Here is a 12,339-nt window from a genome sequence, read left to right as displayed (position 1 = left end):
ATATGCTTGAACTTTTAAAAAAAATAAAGAATATATAGATGTCATAGATTCAATAATGATAATTATATTAAAATCAAATGGAGAATAGCATTACCAAAATGATCGTCTAATATTCTATTTTTGACTTGTCGATCTAGCTGAATCATAAAAGACTTACCAAGTTCCAGCCGAGTTTTGATCTTTTTTTAATTTTTTTTGAATATATATCCTTCTAAATATGAAAAATTGTATAAATATCTTTATAAAGTTGCTATTTACATGTATGCCCTTATAATTTTTTTCTACATATCTATCCGTAAGAGTATTTCAGTTATTTTAGTTTTAAGTCATTTATTTTTTAAGGACGTTAGATGATATAAGTACATATATATAAAAAAAGTAAAAAAAAAGAATATACATGCAAATAGTAATTTAATAAGCGTATTCATAGAATGCACCCCCACTCAAAAACTTTGATGTACTTTACATTTGATGCATCTTGAAGGTATAACGTTGTTGATGTTGCGCCAACGCACGCACTGTATCTGGCTCATCCGATTAACGTAAGAGGATTGAATGAACCTACATAGATGATTTTGACTTCCATATGTCCATGCCTAAAGTCCACGCCTGAAGGAATAAAAGCTTTGGTTAATGCTGATACTGTCGAATCTGTTTTCTTAGAATCTAGCTCTCTTTTTCTTTTTTCTTTTTTGTTTTTGGGGGTCGTTGGACCCCAAATGCATTGGGGGAAAAATAGACTACATAGTAACATGAGCATCGCACGTATCATCGTGTGCACATTTCTCTTAATAAAATCAGTACTGATTAGATTAGAGTACTTTGAACTGCAGTAACCATTGTTTTGATACACCTTGGACAGCCCGAACCATTTTGTAGGACGTAGCCACGTAGGTGAAGCATTTTTGGTTAAACAGGCCACAAAGAAATATCAGAAGTTCCTTTGTAATCTTGTGCATGCAAGATTCTCCCGTGAATAAAAGTGAAGAAAACTTGGAATCTAGGAATATGTATACGAAGATGGTGGAACATGGAATGGAAGCACAAAACTCAAACAAAATATACCACAGTGCAAGCGAGCAAAACACAAACAAGCCATCACAACAAGAGACTCCATGACAGTGGCTTACAGAGGCTGTTCGCTCCTGGAAAAAGAACCTGAAATATGGGGAAGCTCTCCGAGGAAGACATGACAGCTCTTCGAGGAAAGGTACAGCATCACAAACCCTACAAGGTATTCTGAATTGCCCATGGATTCAATAAACAATCCAGATGCAACCAGAACTGGAGCAAATAAAGCATACAAGAAGCAACTTCACCATCAAAAGATGTCATATTATCAGAAGAAATATGATTACATTACTTGTACAGTTGAGGAACAATCAATTTAGGTATCATGCAAGCGCTGATGATTTGGAGGCAAAAGATGTGCATGCAATTAGTTAACCTTCCTGGTGGCAGCAGAGCGCTTATTGCTCATGTCATCTCCATGAAATGACATTCTCAGGATTATACAGAAGGGTGAGAAGCAGATCATTATGCAACAAATGGAGTTCTGTCGTTAAGGAAGGCTCTACGATTTCTACTGACAGGGAGAAGTACATAAACCTCATGGACCTCCTGCTTACACGCTTCCCCTTTATCCCTGTCTATGGCATAGCACACATAAATGGTATCAATAACGTTATCCAACACATGAACAAAGTAACACAACACCACCATGAGCAGCAACCATGCAAGGGCTGCAACAAGATACGTTTCAACCCCGAGAGCACTAACAGCTTTCAAAATCGCATAAACCTGTTTCAAGACACAGATATACTGATATTCATCAGAACATAAAACAGAAATCCTTGGATTTCTGATTCACAAAATTTCACCAAATTTAGTTACATAACAGCATCTAACAAATGTGTGTTATTCATAACACCAAGAGAAACAAAAATCTTATGAAGATGGATATGTTTTTTACTGGCAGTTTATTAATGTTCCAGTTTTAATATCTTGGCTCTTAGAAGAAGGCTGCTACAGAACAATTGTTATCAGACACTCCAGAAATAAAAAACTATAACCCACATGCTTAAATTTCTTGCATAGACAATAGATCTCAATATGGCATGTGTCATGATATAGGGAAGAAACATTGTTAAAAGGATCCCACTCTCATCACACACACACACACCCCACCGTAAACAATCAAACGGAAATGTCTATCTCGTCATGTGAATATATACATTAACTTGCTAGTATTCTTTTATAACAATGAATACCCAGAAGTTCCTAGATTCAAATTCTTTGGAAGTCCATGTATCGCTCAGGAATGAAACATTTTAAAGTTAATTTTGCCATTAGACAGAGATTAATGAGTATTAAAAAGCAATGAGCAATAATTATAAATTTTCAAAAGCTAAATTTGTATTGGTGGAGTTCTTCAATGCTCCAGAACTATAAAGGATGACAAAACAGCTATGTAGGGATCACAGCCTAGGCATTTCTTAGTTTACCTAACGAAAAATGTTCTGGTTTGGGAAGATTCTTGCTATCATAAGATGAGTGTAACAAGGATGAGAATGCCAAATGAACATGACGTAAAAAATAAGACAAGATACATAGACTAGATTTGTACTGCAATGTTTTCAGTCTAAAATGGAATGAGCTGTGGTCTACACAGAGCCCATCAAAACATGGTTTCTTGCAAAAGTTAATCCACCAGAATGCAATTGCATGAAGTTTTCAAATAAATATAAGTTTATTTGTCCCTTTGTCCAGACTGTAACATCTTTCTTTTCAGCACACTAACAGATTTCTAGATTGAGAGTCAGAAAGACCTTTCTGAATGGAATGAGAATTTTTTTATCTGCTCCATCCTTGGTTCTTCGCATAAACAATCACGAAAACAATGTTACACATGATTAGAACACTGGATGCCCATAATCTCAACAAAACCATGCCCATGCCATCAAGCCTTCTCCCAACATTATCTAGAAGTTATATTCTAACTATAACTAAAGCCCCTTAGCTATTTACATGGAAAGAGTTTTAGCAAATTTTACACAATTTTCTAGCATATTTTGTGATAGAGTTTTAAATTATAGGTGTGCTTCCAATCCTCATCATCCTATAGCTTTTCAAATCCTTACAAACCTTTTTGCCGGAAGAGTTTCTTTCAATCTTTCCAGTTTCTTGTGAAACATCTAGTGAGTATGAAGGTTGACCAGTCTTGACCTTACAGAATGACATACAGTAAGGTTCCTTCATGACTTTAAACATAATATTAGGAGACATAAGGCTTGCCTCTGTTCAAGTTGTAATATCTCTCTCTTATGCCCCAAGTTTAATTGTTTAAGTGACCAAGGGATCTTGTGATAGAAGCGTGGAATCTTTAGGTGTCGCACAGCTCTCTAACAGCACGAACATCCTCTTGATGCCCAACGCCATAACCTCTATCCTTGGCCTTATCCTCTTAGTAAGAACTCTCAGCTTGGTGTATAAGTTTCATGGTACCAATTTGATTTATCTTCCTATAGTTGAGACATGTACAAGGTACAGGGAGATTAATAGATAGGATTATCAGTGTTTTAAGGGATTTATAGGTCTGCTATCCAGAAATTTGTCCTCCAATGGATCTAGACATATCTACAGAATTTGGGTAAAGAAGGGCGAAGAAAGGGGTTTCTTGGGACTATGATTAGTAGGAAACTAGGTTAAATTAGGGGAGGGGTGCAGGGGGGTGTTTAATTTTGGACTAAGAGCCAAGAAACAGCAGGACGTAAGAAAAAATAGAGAGGAAGAAGCGTGATATAGGGAAAAGAGAAAAGGGTAAAAGAGAAACTAAAAATAAGCAGACATTACAAGGAGATGAAAGCTGGCTGAAGATGGCCCTTTCACTTCTTCCTTGCCTGGATAATGGAAAACTAGTCCCCTTTCTGACCAACCTCTGCACTTCTATAGAATTGATAGCTATAAAATATGGAGGATAAGTCAAAAAAGATTATAGACAAATGCCACTAATTTTCTCCCAAATTCTTGCAAAGGAAGAAAGAAATCTAAATTCATAAAAGCTAAATACGTCCCTTTAGTTTCTTGCTGAAGATTCCAAAAATTTCCATGATAGCATCCAAAGGATGTTATGCTGTCAACCACAAACATTAGACCATTTCTGGAAGAGGTGGGCGGAGGCCTGATCCAAGGATTACGAATGGATGCTAAATTAAAAAACTAAGGAGATTTTTGAAAATGCAAGCTCATGAATCAGTAGAATCAATTGTATGCAGAATCCAATTTCAATGAGATTTTGAACAAAATTGCAATCCATCCAAAGCATCTCAGTGTAAAACTAGACTATACATCTTTGTCCCAAAAATGTTCCACTAAAGACAACCACTAAACCTAGAGAGAGATAGCTGGGTGATAGCCTTGTTCACAGTAAAGATAATTTTCTAATTAGATGAAATATTATGGCCTAAATGTAAACACTTCATCCATCATAGGTATATGCATTATTTGTTGCTGACTGCAGACAGAAACTGAAGTTGTGAGATTTATGAAAAATAAATTTACAGGTTTCACATACCGCTATAGCATACAATGCTGAGAGAACAAAAATAATTCCAGCCAGTATGCGTGTGGAGACTGTCTCAACTCTCAACAAAAACAGCAGAAAGAAGATTTCGTTTTAGAAGCTCATATGTCATCTTAGAAGAAGAACAGTAACCTTCACCCATTATTGCAGCAAAATTTATGGTAAACTTGTTAACAAAGTCAAATGCTGACAGCAAGAAATTAGCACAGCACTTGAGCACTAGATTCACAAATCCTGGAGCTACATCTTCTTGCTTTGCACTATCTACAACAGCACGGACAACACGGATAGCACCCATTACCATTCCAGAAAAACATACTGTACCAAAGGAGGGACCAAAAGCATTCCTGCATATATTAGGAAAATAATCAAGAACAGCAATGAAATGTTTCCATGAAAGTATCCATGTATAAATATATTAAACCATTAATTTGAAGAGCAATAAAGAAAAGCTGAGGTTTCTGTTTGACAACATCTGCGACCTAGGTTCTACATCCAGGTCCTGGACCTAGTATCGGTCAGGGACCGGGTTGGGACTGGTATCATCCTGACACTTGGGCCAGGTTGGCATCTTGATAATTCACTGGGTACCTTTTTTTCTTATTTTTTCCGGTTGTTTGTTGTTTTTTTAATGTTTGTTTAGAGGGTTTTTAGGGTTTGCTTGTCATAATTTAGGATTAGGGTAGGTTTTCGGAGCCAATGATTGGATTTATGGTGCCCATACTGATGCCAATTTCATATTAGGTTTATGGTGTCACACAAAGATGTAATAGGCTATTGTATGATTATGAGTGTTAGCTTTGCCTTGTGAATTTGTTGTAAAAAAAGTGGTTAGTTTGACTCATGAAAAAATAAAGATTCTGATTTTAGATATTCTTCTTTCAACAGCTATATAATTTTATAATAAAAGCAAAGTAAGTATTGGTTCTCTACTTTCAAACCTTGCATGTACAAAAGATACATAATGGAGAAAAGAAGCTAAGTTTGTTCAGTGACTAAGTTAGATTACCAACCTTTTTAGGTTTTCAAATATTTTCTGGCCTCTAAATTTTTTCTAGAAGAATATTAGAACAAACCATAAAACAGAATAAAATTGTCACAGAAAATAGAATCATGAGTGCATATTATATTCCAGATCTAAATTTGAAAAATGTACAATACTCATTATCATCAAGTGAAAGCAAACAACCCCATAATCCATAATCATCACAATCAAGCCTTACTGCCTTACCAAATTATTTGGGAATCATCTTTATATCCTCATTCACCAATCTTTCCCATAAGCTTACTCCAACCAGTGTTACTGCTCCATCAATGCTAGTGTAGGCCGTCCTCTCCCTTCTCTAGACACTTCAACATAGATTCAAACACCTGTCACTATCAAGGACTCATCACTGCAACTCCTATGCCTCTAATATATGTTCTTAGCTCTGTCCTTCCTAGTTTTACCATTCTTCTACATCAACAATTTCATTTGTTCCATGTTCATCTTGTTCTCTCATCCTTCTTATTGCCCAATATTATAAAGCATACAGCAATATGGTCATATCCTTCTTATTGCCCAATATTATTGCCAAGGAACACATCAGTCACATAACACACAATAAGCATCTCTCCACTTTATCCGCCTAGCTCTAACTCTATTGAATGCATTAGTCTATCTTGCCACTATGTTTTTACAATAAATCCAAGAAAGCAAAATCCTACTGCCACGTAGTATGTCTTGGCCAGTAACTAAGACCTCATTTTCATTTGTAGTCCATTGGATTTCATTCCATAAACTATATTTTGGCTTTACTGACTTTTAAGGCCCTCATTTTCAAAGATTTTACTCCATATTTCCAAAAGAACCACATCCTATTCTCATCCATATCATCTGAAAATAACACAACCTATAATATATTTTCCAAAAAAATAGCAGTAAGTTCATCTGCAAACTGATAACAAAGTTGTATATCTGGTCCATTAATTTTCATGAAGGCCTGACTCTGTATGTATTTATGTATGTACATATCTATGTATGTATGTGCATATCTATGGATATATGCACATGTGCCCATTTAAAGCGCATTCCAACTGAACAGTCAAATCTTATCCGCTTCTCATTAATCACATAATAATAACAAACTTTCCTGAATATTATCAATAAGTTCAACTAGGGATAGACTAAGGATACAGAATATATCGCTAATCCTCGGCGTAAACTCACGGTGACTAAAATTGACTTTTCTCTCATCGTAACCACTAGCAACTGTCACTGCCTTAAAATACATGCCATCAACAATTTCAATGTATCATTTACTCTCAACTTACTTCCTCAATTCCCACCAAAATGCATCTCACGATACTCCATCATATGTTTTCTCCAAGTTGATAAACATGTCTAGGTTTTATGCTTCTCCCAAAAACTTCCCATCTATTACCAAAGCAAAAAAGATAGGCCCCATTAGTTATCTGCCAAACATAAGGCCATATTCACTCTCCTTTAGTTTGTTATTATATTTGTTAATTCTTTGTTCTTTCTCTCTTTCCCATAATTCCCCATATTTTGTTAATAGTTGGTACAAATTTATGAAGCAACTTAGAGGTCAACAGCATGCAAGCAAATGAAAACTAGGGCATGGATTAGGTCCTGCTTCTATACAGATAACTAGTTTGCTAGTCGAGCTCATGAGCTCACAAACGCAATATCTTGACTCTTGACCAAATAATCAAAACTAATCACCAATCTACCAAAAAACAGATGCATCCTGAACAAGGGAAATTCCTGCATAAAGCAGCCAGTGTAAACAGCCACCATTAGTTCTAAAATGCTTTCTTTCACTTCAGGAGGTGCATGCTTGAACCTATTAAAGGTTCTACTTCAAGATAGCAGAACAAAAGACAGAAAAAGGGCCACCAAGGTGGTAGCTCAGTTGGAACGGGGCGTTTGCTTCCAACCAAGTGGTTACAGGTTCGAAATACGCGGGCGTCGATTAAATTCGGGGACTGGATGCCCCACGCCTGAACACGGGGTCTGGAAGCGCTACTGGTCGGCTGGTAACCTTGGTAGTGCTAGGTGTGACATACTCACATGGTAGGTTCGTGCCAGAGCCCAGAAAGGTAACCGAGCCGGCCCACGGGTGGGAAGGGTATGAGTAAAACCGGTCGGGGTGCCCAACACACACGGTCAGCCCGCATCGAATATTCTTCTGGCGGGGTGGGGGCCCAGTGGGGGTTGCTCTGCAGGGTGGGCTCCCCCCTTCCCCTTTTCTTTAAGCAGAAAAAAAAAAAAAAAGACAGAAAAGGGATAAGAACATCACCTTAAAGAGCTCCTTATGCTCCGGCTAGGCTTGGACCCCTCCTTCGAGAAATACCACTGTGCGATCGTCCCACTAATGACATACACCTGTGCCTCCACCATTACAGCTACTGACCACACCATCGTGATGATCGCCAGTGCAAAGTAAGCCGGAACCCACCCATCCTGCCTCCACACGCACAAATAATACTCCCCCCCACTGGCTCCCTCCTTCACCTTGGGCACCACCTTCCCGTTCCACGTGGAAAACACCAAGAACACCACGACTGGGGCAAAGTAGACCAGGAGGCCGAGCCCCAGCGCGGGAAGCACGGCGAGCAGGCTCATGTTGCCGGCGAGGGCGGCGGCGGCGATCCGGACGATCCGGACGGTCAGCTCGACGCGGTGCCAGTTGGCGACGATGATCCAGAGGATGATGGCAATGAGGAGGAAGATGAAGATAAGGGCGAGGATGCGGTAGGCAAGGGGAAAGGAGTGGCGGCAGCCGTGGCTGAGGGCGCAGGCGGCGAACCAGTAGACATTGACAAAAGCCGGGATGAGGATGAAGAAGGGAAGGGCTGCGTACACCAACTGTTTGGCGTAATGTCGGAGGAGCCAGAGGACGGCGAGGGCGATAGGGCCGGCGAGGAGGAGGGTGACGACGAGAGTCCAGCTGAGATCCTTCAAGAAAGGGGAAGAAGAGGAGGAGGAAAAGGAGAGGGAGTTGGAGGAAGACAGGACGCAGGAGGAGGTGGCCGGGTCGAAGACGAATGAGGAGGCGCGGGAGGCGGCGGGGTTGCGGCGGGCGACGGCGACGAGGCCGAGGGCGATGGTAGAGAGGGAGAGGAGGAGGAAGAGGACGAGAGCGGGGAGGTCGCGGAGGGGGCGGGGGCCGTGCTGGTAATTGATCGGGCGGTAACTCTCGTCGGCGGCGGCGGAGAGGAGGGGCTCGGAGGCGGAGGAGGGGTCGTATAGGATAGACGGTTTGGACTCGTCGCCGCTTCCCATAAGACGGGGCGGATTGTATGGACGGCTTGGTGATCTCGGGGGCGGTGGGTTCCGACCAACGATGAAGGGTCGGAGGGCCCGGGTTGGGTGATGAGCAAAAAGAGACGGCGATGTGCGATGGCGGAAATAGGCCTGCGAAAATTAGGCGTGTGCAACAAACCAACAGAATCAATCCAGAGCTGTAACGGGTGAAAAAATAAAGGGTTTGAATACGGTTCTTCGGCAGCCTGCATAAATACTGCAGGTTAATCATCCCCAAATCAAGCATAATCCTTAAGGAACGTTTAGTATACGTGATCATCCCAGGATCAAGAATGATGTAAGTGGAAGTGATGAGATCACCGCATTTAGTTGCACCACAATGATCCTACGTTGTGGTGATTCTAAATTACCTCTACTCCTCGAATCACCGTCCAACTCGGTGATGGAATATCCGCCCTTAAGATCCGAAATCCAAGAACACCCTAGAACAGTGGTTCTAAGTTAAAAGTTAAAGACAAAAATACCTTTTAATTTAGCAGAAAAATTGATATGTCAATATACCATCAATATATTATGACAATGTTTATATATATATATAATATTATGTTGGCATTATATATTATATTACGATTATCCAACAAGGCAGCATGTGATTGGAACAACAAGTCGTGGTTCGTGTGTTCCCATGGGGCTGGACCAATCATGGGGAATCATTTTCCTTCACCAATCACGGCTATTACGCCTTGCAGTTTTGGCTCCCGTTACAGTTCATGAGAGAAGACCTTTTGAGCCATCCAAGGTATGATGTGCTCGCGAAAGCTAGAAATGCTGCAGCTTGCCTTTTGCAAATCAGGATTAATAACGAAGAAGGTCCAGTTCTAGGCTCCTTGATGTATGATCGACACCCCTGATCTCAAAGGGAAAGGGTTGTGAAAAAATATTCTTTGCTGCAAATCAGGAGACAAGAATGGGATGATGGAGTCTGCTATCAGGTACGAATAAAATGAAAACAAAGGTCGTGTTAAGAGTTAGGTTAAAAAAGTTACTAGTGCCATGATTTGAGTGGAAGTCGTCATCGGCCAGAGACAATCGCAGTGTTCCCATTACAAAAAAGTAACGGCTGAGCCAAAGGAGGACCTCTTGGATCAGCAACACAAACCTCCAAGGCATTTTCAAAAATAATGACATAAGACTCCAATATAAGATATTGGAAAGGAGTTATCAGGGAATTGACTCTTGCAGTATGTTCTCTCACGGGAAAGACCTGGAATCTTGCAATATGGAGCAGGTCTCCATGCATGGAGGCATTCCCAAATCTTACTCTTAAGTGCCAACATGGAGAGGAAGATGAGCTTTAATGACTAAGCCGCAGGCTCATTTGATCAGAGCGAGACAAGAGGTGTAACCTCGAGAGCAGTTTGAACTTGGATCCATTTGTATTTCAGTTTAGAGCGCTAAATCTTTAATTATTTATAATGGAGCTCGAGCATTTATTTCTCGATAAGTTTATAAGAGCAGCATGGGAAGGATTGAAGGATGCTGTTTGCCAGTTGAATGCCAGTAGAATATGATTGGAAGGGGATTCATTAACAGCCATTAATTGGATTAACAGGCCTCGGTTGTGTTCGGTTAGTCACCATCCTATTCTAAAAGACATCTGGATCTTGGAGAGAATCCTCCAACTATTCCATGCTAATCACATCTCACAAGGAAGCCAAGCTGAGACTGGCTGGCTGATACAGGAACAGAGGAAGATTACTTGTCTTCACAGGACAAGCAACCTCGTTATCATTATTTGTGCATGCTGATAACTTTGGTTGTTCTTTCTTGCCATTTTGAGTTCTTGAGATTTCAAATCCAAATCAGACAAAAAAAGAAGAAGAAGAAGAAGAAGAAGAAGAAAAATTCCTTGCTTAAGAAACTTGAAATGTACGACGATGACTCGAACTGATCATCATTTTGAACCAGACATCATCCATTCTAGTAATGGTTCCTGACTCAAATCCAAACTCAGCATAGATAGCATGATCTCTATTGTGGTTGAAATCTGACCTGAGAGTGACCACGCCGGAAAGAAGCTAAGGAGACGCCGGCCGGGATGGAGAAGAGGGCCACCTTCGATGCTCCGGGGTGCCTCCGAGAAGACGCCGGCTGGGACGGAGAAGAAGGGCCACCTTCTGCGCTCCGAGGTACTTGCACAGAGCCTTGGCCGGGGATTCCGACGAAGGCCCTTCGATAGCTAAGTTAGCCGGGCCTTTTTGTGGAGAGAAGAGCTTTCTGTGTGCCTTTGATGGCCTCTTGTAGCTCAAAATAGCTCGTAGAAGCTTAAGAATGCCTTTAAAAGCTTGTCCAGGCTTATCCAAACTTACTGAGGGCTTTTTCCTACCCCTTTTTTTATACGGTGAGGGTTTCAGCTGTTACTTGAAGTCTCGGGCCGATTTGTGATTGATGGGCCATTAGCTGGAGGCGGCGTGTTGGCAGGTGCGGCAAGATATGACCCTTGGCAGGTGTGGCAGAATATGACCCTTGATAGCAAGCATGGCTGAGACAACAAAATGTTGCCCTTGGTTGGCACGTCATGGCATAGCCAACAAGTAATGGTTCATAGAAGGGGGCTGGCTAGGCTGAGGCGTTCGGCCATGTGTGCGAGCGTGGGCGTGCGTGCAGGTACGGCTGCGGGCGAGGTCGGGCATGCTTGGATGCCGCGACATATGCTTGACAAAGTCGGCTTGGGCCTCTGGCCGAGGTCCGCCTGGCTCTTGGCGGGGCTGAAGTCTACCTCTCCGGCCGACTCGGCCAGAATTGGATGACTCCATGCCGGAATGGGATGATCCATTTTGTCTCCCATCAATCTCTTTTTCGTTTTTCTTTCCCTTCTTTTCCTACTTTTTTGTGGAATGCAATTAGATGCATCGGCTATGAAATATCATGGGCATCTTGAGAGCTTTGTAGACTCTGTTCTAAATCAAGCGAGTGCGAATTACTTAATATCTCGTATTTCATGCATGCACTGCATCGAACTCGTGCAAGGGCTGGAACAAACTCTAGAAGGTGTCATGCAGCCTAACGATGAAGTATTTTGATCGTTGTACCAGACATGTTGGATCAAATCCAGCCCTGGTCGAGATCAGAGAAGAGTTCAGGTGGATTGAGATTTGAGAGAATTGCTAATGGGTATATGATCCTTAAATGCATGCATATATAATAATCAAATATAAATTTCTTAGGTAAAAAAAAACATTTGCTGGAGCATTATGAGCTTTAACAATCATGGATTTTAGGTGTGCTAACATGATTGAATTTAATGTGCAAATTCAACTCTGATCTCAGTATCAAAATAATACAAAAATTCCCAGCATTTGGAACAACAACTGGGGCTTAGCATGGCAATTGGACAAACTGTCAAAGATCCTTGCAGTCCCTCATGCACTATAAACTTATCTACTTTATCATAACCAGTGCTAATGAATTCGGATTAGGTTGTATC

The 12,339-nt window shown here is 40.9% G+C and overlaps 1 pseudogene; it reads right to left on the bottom strand.

Moving 5' to 3' along the window:
* Positions 1–1,314: 1,314 nt before the first annotated feature.
* LOC103700881 lies at positions 1,315–9,117 on the bottom strand (annotated as a pseudogene).
* Between the last annotated feature and the right edge of the window lie 3,222 nt (positions 9,118–12,339).

This window comes from Phoenix dactylifera, unplaced genomic scaffold (genome assembly GCF_009389715.1).
Source record: "Phoenix dactylifera cultivar Barhee BC4 unplaced genomic scaffold, palm_55x_up_171113_PBpolish2nd_filt_p 000797F, whole genome shotgun sequence".
Taxonomy (NCBI): Eukaryota; Viridiplantae; Streptophyta; class Magnoliopsida; order Arecales; family Arecaceae; genus Phoenix; species Phoenix dactylifera.
This window is presented reverse-complemented; position numbering and strand designations above follow the sequence as displayed.